This window comes from Silene latifolia, chromosome Y (assembly GCF_048544455.1).
Source record: "Silene latifolia isolate original U9 population chromosome Y, ASM4854445v1, whole genome shotgun sequence".
NCBI classification, from domain to species: domain Eukaryota; kingdom Viridiplantae; phylum Streptophyta; class Magnoliopsida; order Caryophyllales; family Caryophyllaceae; genus Silene; species Silene latifolia.
Window position 1 is genome coordinate 467,740,150 of NC_133538.1, and position 7,279 is coordinate 467,747,428.

Sequence of the window (7,279 nt, forward strand, 5' to 3'; positions counted from 1 at the left end):
GGCTTTTGTATGAGAGATTTGGATGGAACTTGGTGTTTTCATTGTAAAAATTTGAATAAGGGGTACCACTTTTGTAAGCTTGGAAAGCATTAACTTGTTCGGTTGTTCCCCTACACTCACTTGGGTCATGACCCAAAGTTCCACAATTCTCACATATCCCACTTGGGATTGATGAGGATGCCGTCATGGCATTGACATGATGCTTCGATGATTTTGAGTTTTCCTCAAGTCTAGCCATAGCTTGTTCAAACTTCAAGTTGATTGTGTCAATGTGAGCACTAAGTTGAGCACCCAATTGAGTAACGGAGTCCACTTCATGCTTTCCTCCTCTAGTAGCCTTGCGAGGTCTACTATATTGTGAATTATGGACCGCCATTTCCTCAATCTTGTTCCATGTTTGATTGTCATCAACTTCGGTGAACATTCCATTTGATCCCATATTGAGAATGTTCCTAGAATCTTCATATAAACCATTCCAAAATTGTTGCACCAAAAACCATTCGCTAAGTCCATGGTGAGGACATGAGCGACAAATTCCCTTGAACCGCTCCCAAGCTTCATACAAAGACTCTTCATCCCTTTGCTTGAAACCCGTAATTTGAGCTCTTAGCATGTTGGTCTTTTCCGGTGGGTAGAATTTTTTGTAGAAAGCTAGAGCCAACTTCTTCCAAGAATCTATTCTAAGGGTGGCCTTATCAAGGCCCTTCAACCATTGCTTTGCGGTGCCGATTAAGGAAAAAGGAAATAAGACCCATCTAATTTGGTCTTGAGTCACGCCCGTTTGAGAGATAGCATCACAATAATCGCAAAAGGTTTCCATATGAGAATGAGGGTCCTCACTAGGCATTCCCCCGAATTGGCTCCTCTCAACTAGTTGGATGAAGGCGGACTTGGCAATAACATTTCCGGTGAGATGTTGCGGTGTAGGAGTACCATTTGGTAGATTCTCCTCGGTGGGTACGGAGTGTGACGAGAATTTTGGCATTGTAGGTGGATTTTGTAGGGTATTGTGTAATGGGTTTTCTTCTCCTTCTATTGCGAAAGGATTGACAAACTCACTAGTGGGTTGAACAACTTCACCAACACCTCTCAAATTCCTCCTAACAAGTCTCCTATTGTTCGTCAAGGTTCTTTCGATTTCACGGTCAAAAGGTAACAAATCACTTTGTAACCTTCTAGACATGCAAAATATCAAACAACTCAAAAACAATTAGAACAAAACTTGAGGATTTTTATTTCCTCAAGGCGAAGAAAGACACAACTAATAACAAAAAGGAAATCTAAATCAAACAAACACCGTCCCCGGCAACGGCGCCATTTTTGATCGGTCCGTTTTGCATTCACAAATAAATAGATGTGGTCGTTGGTCACGGTCGAATCAAAACACAATTTATAGCTTAACAAGCAACTCTACAATTAGTAAAGAGGCAAGTAAAGGTCGGATCCCAAGGGACGGGAGTTGAAATGAGATTTCTATTGTAACTAGTGGTGTCTAAGGGGTGTCACAAATTGGGTTGATGTAGAAGGTTACTAAACTAGAATAACAATGAAAATAAACAAGCAAGATGAATAAAAAGGGGTGTAAACAATTGATTAAAGGCACTAGGGTGTCATGGGATCATAGGGGAATCATGGGATATGATCATACAAACATGTTCTCAAATTATAAGCAAGCAATTATTGTTGTGATGGATTGAGTTGGGTTATATCTTACAATCCTAGGAAAGTTTGGGTCCCGGAGCCGAATCGATTAGATTGTACAACACCTACAAGTCGACTTAATCTTCCCTACTCAACAACATGCATGGTCTAATGAGACTCGAGTTGGGTTATGTCTTACATGTCTCATTGAAAAGATAGGAGATGATAGTAAATGCAAGGATTCATAGGCTTAGCATTTCATCAAATATAACATGTGCATGAGTTGAGATCAAAACAAGCAAGCAAATAAGATATGAAAGCATATTAATTTAAGCATGAATCATTCCCCATGTTGGTTTCCCCTAATCACCCATTAACCCTAGCTAAGAGACTACTCACTCATTATCATGTTGATCATGCTAGCAAGGTTGTCAATCATACCAACAATATGAAACATGATGAATAAATGAAAGTAATTAACAATAATTAAAAAGGGATTAAGAGATTATACCTACATATGATTCCAATAATAAAGCAAGAATAATAGAAGTACTTGAATGCTAGATTGAGAGGTTGTCAATCTCCCAATAATAACCCAAATAATCTTCAATTACCCAAAATAAAGGATGAACAAAAGAGAGATTAAAGAACTAAAACTTGGATTAAAACTTGATTAATACTTGATTACAATATTGAAGAGAGATTTGATTGATATTAACTACACTCCTTATTGATAAGAAGAACATGCTCCTCTAATTAGACTAATGGGGTATTTATAGTGAAAATTAGGGAGGATGCATTAGGGTTAACTAAGGGCTAAACTAGTAATTACACTTTTTAAGTAGAGCAAGGAGAAGCCGGTATTTTTGGAGAGAAGGGCTTCTCTTTTCGTAGCTTGAAGAAGACAACCCGCGCTGTGAAGGAATCCGGGCGGATTAGGGTCGGGACGGCCGGATTTGGGCGATGAAATCCGAGCGGATTCTGGGGAATCCGGGCGGATTGTTGAGGGGGAATCCGAGCGGATTCCAGCTGGGACGCTCGGATTGTGGATAGGCGGGACGGGCGGATTGCTGACAATCCGCTCGGATTGTCGATCGTGATACTTCTTCTTTTTCTTCCTTTTCTTCATAAATTCCTTGGGGATTTCCTTGGGGACTCAAGGATCCTTTCTCAACATTGCTCTTCTACTATGATATGTACAAAGGCCTTCTAATCTTGTCCCTCCTTGATGCTTGGTCATTGAATTTGATCAATTTAGTCTTGATTTGCCATGAAAATGCAAGATTCTTACTCCTTTCCTACCAAGGGATCAAAATCTCAAAGAATATGCAAAACAAAGAACTAAAGATAAGAAATGACCCAAATAAGCACTAAAAAGCATGGAAACAAGCGTAATTCGGGGGCTAAATATGCGCCAATTATGGTCACATCAGGATTCTATACTTGAATCCTTGTTCTTCGATTTTAGGAGTGCTCAAGAACAAGTGAGTAGGAGAACTCACTTGTGCCCAAATAATCCGAAATCTTCAATGTAAGATGATGATTTCTTCCTTATTCTATTTTTTTTGTTTACATGCATAAGATCAACATTTAATTTTATGACTAAATTAAATCATCATGTTGGAATATGTGTCCTCCGACAGTAATGCGATCACGACTGTTTATCATGATGATCACATGTTTAAATCTCATTATAAAGAATACAATTGGGAAGTAATATTGTTACTGTCAACTGGTCAACATATATCGGTAATGATTGGCTGACTAGAGTTTGACATTCTTCGTCGTGCGACGGTGGTGATCGATTGACCCCCTAGGTCATACCTATAGGGCAACACTCTTAATTGATTATTTAATTAATCGTATAATGTTACGAGTTAATTAAATTACTTGAAAATTGACGGACGATTTTGGAAGTAAAATTTACGTATCAAATTGAAATGTGATTAAATGAGATACGGTCTGAGTAATCAAATTGTATAATTACTCGGATGAAATAATTGTTTAATGTAACAATTAAATTTGAATGAATTGTTATAAATACAAACTGTTGTGATTTATAAATTGGTAAAATTTTGGTACAAGTAATTATGATATTACTAAGTCGATTTTTGTATGTGACGTATTTTTGATAATACGTTGATTTTTAATACGTTAAAAATACATAACAAATTTATGTCACATATGACATGTGACATATTGACAATTGACAAAAATAATATGGAATCCATATTACACAATGTGCCGAAAAATTGGAGGAGTATTAGGCTTAATATTGTGTTTATAATTAAGTGGTAAACATAATGATTAAAAAGGAAGAGTAGCCATGCAACCCTATTAACCTTGTGAAGGCAAACTAATGCATGCATTGGCTCTATTTTTCTTCCCTCCTCTTCCTTGCCCGGTTTTTCACAAAGGAAAAACAAAAGGGTTTTTCCTTATATTCTTCTAAGACACTACATTCATTTTGGGGGTGTATTATTATTCATTCTCCCAATCATCTAAACAAGTTTTAGAGAGATAAAAGCTTCCATTTTCTCCTCATAAAAACCGAAACATTTAAGTGTTTATAAATATTTTTGGTTCAATTTTCTACTAATTAATATTATACTAGTACTTATAATTTTAATTTGAATTAAGAGAAAGCCTTGGGTATTAAGCTTAGGGAGAGATCCTATACTTGGATCTTTGTTCTTCCATAAGGGAAAGCTCAAGAACAAGAGAGAAAGGTGATCTCTCTTGTGCCCATTAAACCGAAATCATCAATGTAAGGACATGATTTCTCCTCTATTTTTCATATTGTTTGCATGCATAAAATCCGTATTTAATTTTATGACAAATTAATTTCAACATATATGAGTATGTTAGTATGTATAAAGATCTACTTTTCCTTCAATCGGTATCAAGAGCCACGGTTGTTTGCATGCAAATCGGTTAAAAGTTTTTCCGAGTTATAAGAATAACAAATAAAACTTGTAAAATTTGTGTTATTATGATATATCACGAAATTAATCCATGCATGTTAATATTTCTGGTCCTAAAATGTTTTAGGATATTTTGGTTAATTTTTCGGATTTTTATTGTTCATAATTTACAATAATGGCATTTAAATATGATTTTATGAGTAAAAATGTCATTTTTGGTCTAAAATTAGCTATACTTCGAATTTTCAGTTGATTTTTGGATATGTTGTCACATATATTATTTTGAGATAACCTGTTAATTTTCATAATTTTTGGACTTGTTATGCTCGAAAAATGAATTTTTTATTATTAAATTCGGATTTAGGTGAAAAATAGGTTAATATGAGTTAAATTTCGAATTTGGTCATAGAAAATTAATATGTTGTCACATGCAATTTTACAAGATGTGTGTAAAATAATTGGCTATAAAGAAGTCTTTTTGCATGATTTATGGATTTTTGAAGAAAAATAGCATAAATAGTGACATTATTAGTGGAAAATTAATAAAACATAATCTATGACTTAGGAAAAACGTTTAATGTTGCATTTTATTATCTTTTTCAGATCTAAAATTGAAAAGTTAGTGAAAATAATTTTCCATGTTTTTATGATTATTTTATTAAAAATCGATAAACCGCGACATTGTTTTTCCGGAAAATTTTCGAAATTTTTAACCTAAGATTTTTGAACATTATGAGTGTCATGGTATTTTTCCAGAATGTTCATGAATTTAAATTTCAAATTTCAAATTTATTTGAAATTTTGTGATTTATTTAAGGTTATGGCTTGTTTTTGTAATTTTTGGTCCATTTATGAACAATTTTATAAAATATGGGTTAATTATGGTCAAATTATTAGTGAAGACTAAATTTTGAGTCCTAAGAGGTTAGGGTAATTAACTTATGCATAAATATGAGTTTATGTATTTTTGTGATTATAAAATGTTGAAATCACGCAAATCCGTAAAAACCGAGTAATATACGATATTGGCTAATTAAAGGCGATTTAGCATAAAATTGAGCATGTTCATACATATTATAATGCTGCATTTTTTTTATGATTGTCATAATTTTAATTTATGTAATTTTTGAATTATGTAATTTTACTTAGTATGGCCTTAGATTTTAATTGGTATTTCCCGAAATGTATGGGAATATCGATTCGGTTGTAATTTTAATTGTGATCTCGTATCACCGTTTTGTAACTTAATAGATTTATTTTATTTTAGTTACAAATGTATAATAGGAAATTATGTAATTTATTTTGTAATTTTATTCATTCCGGAGTTCCAAAAGACGGATTTCTTCAAGAATGGCGATACATAAAGACGGTGTTACCTCGAGATGCGTGCCACAAGCGAAGTTCAAGGGACCAATGGAGTTGGTTTCCGAATATGTAATAGTTAAATAGTTTTTCTATTTTAGGAAAGGCCATACTAGGATTTATTTATCTTTATGCTTGCATTTTATTTTATGTCACATGCATCGCTAAATCGCCATAACTAAAACATGCATCCTTATTTTATCGAGTTTATCGACCGTGTCAATTAGAATTATCATAGTTCACCGCTTTAGTTCACTTAAAACGTGATAGATAATAAATTGACATGACCTCTCGCTAAAACAATTAATTGAGACATAGCCTTACCAAATAGTAGAAACCCTGAAAACCTATTTCGCGAGGGAGTGCACTCGGCCCCACCGGGGTACAAACCTTGTTACGTAGGGGAAGTGGGTGATGAATGTTAATCCACCGAATTCATGTTGATAAGGGATGTATCGGCCACACCGTGCCCAAGTTAATGTGGGTTTGGATCATGGACACATTTATTCGAAATTTGGATTGAACTCAACAAAAGTTTTTTGATAAGGGATGTATCGGCCCCACCGTGCCCTTGTCAAATGTGTTTTGGGCTAAAGATAATTGTTAATGTAATATTATCGACCAAGAGTTCTAAAAGTAGAATCGATTAAACGTTAATCCACCGAGTTATATTGATAAAGGATGTATCGGCCCCACCGTGCCTAAGTCGATATGAATTTGGGTCTTGGAATCATTTATCTAGTTGGGTAGAGGTCACTAGAAAAATGCATAAAACTTGTTTAAATCATGCATTTGTACGAGTATTATTAAAACGACAATTGTTTTACTCCTTATATTTTGTTTTGTAGACCACTTCTTTTTCATAACAAATGGCAACACCAACACCAACTCCTAATGCCACACCTCTCGGTAGTTCATCATGGCTCCGATCCTTTATGGATCGATGTAAACTTGAAAAGAATGGGTCAAATTTCTCCGAATGGGATGCCCAACTCAAATTAGCCGCCGAAGGTGACGACAAGCTTCGTTACCTCACCGAGGCCTCTCCACCCGAACCCTCCACTAGGTCCACCGCGGCCACTAGGGAAGCATATGAGGCTTATCAAAAGGAGTCCGCCGCAATGAAAAATGTCTTAATATTTGCGATGGAGGCGGACCTTCAAAGGAGAGCCTTTAAAATGGGCAATGCTAATGAGATTTACTCCAAACTTGTGACCATGTTTTCACAAACTCCGCGGATCGTCCAATATGAGGCGGCCGCGGCATTTTTTGATCTCGCCTTCAAAGAGGGCCAAAAGGTTAGCCCTCATGTGCTCAAACTCATGGAGCTTGTCGAGACCTTGAAAATTCAA

The 7,279-nt window shown here is 35.3% G+C and overlaps 1 non-coding gene across 1 annotated transcript; it reads left to right on the plus strand.

Moving 5' to 3' along the window:
• Positions 1–506: 506 nt before the first annotated feature.
• Positions 507–613, plus strand: LOC141634681 (small nucleolar RNA R71). Its single transcript, XR_012539406.1, has one exon. It is a non-coding gene; the product is annotated as a small nucleolar RNA R71 (small nucleolar RNA).
• The last annotated feature ends 6,666 nt before the right edge of the window (positions 614–7,279 follow it).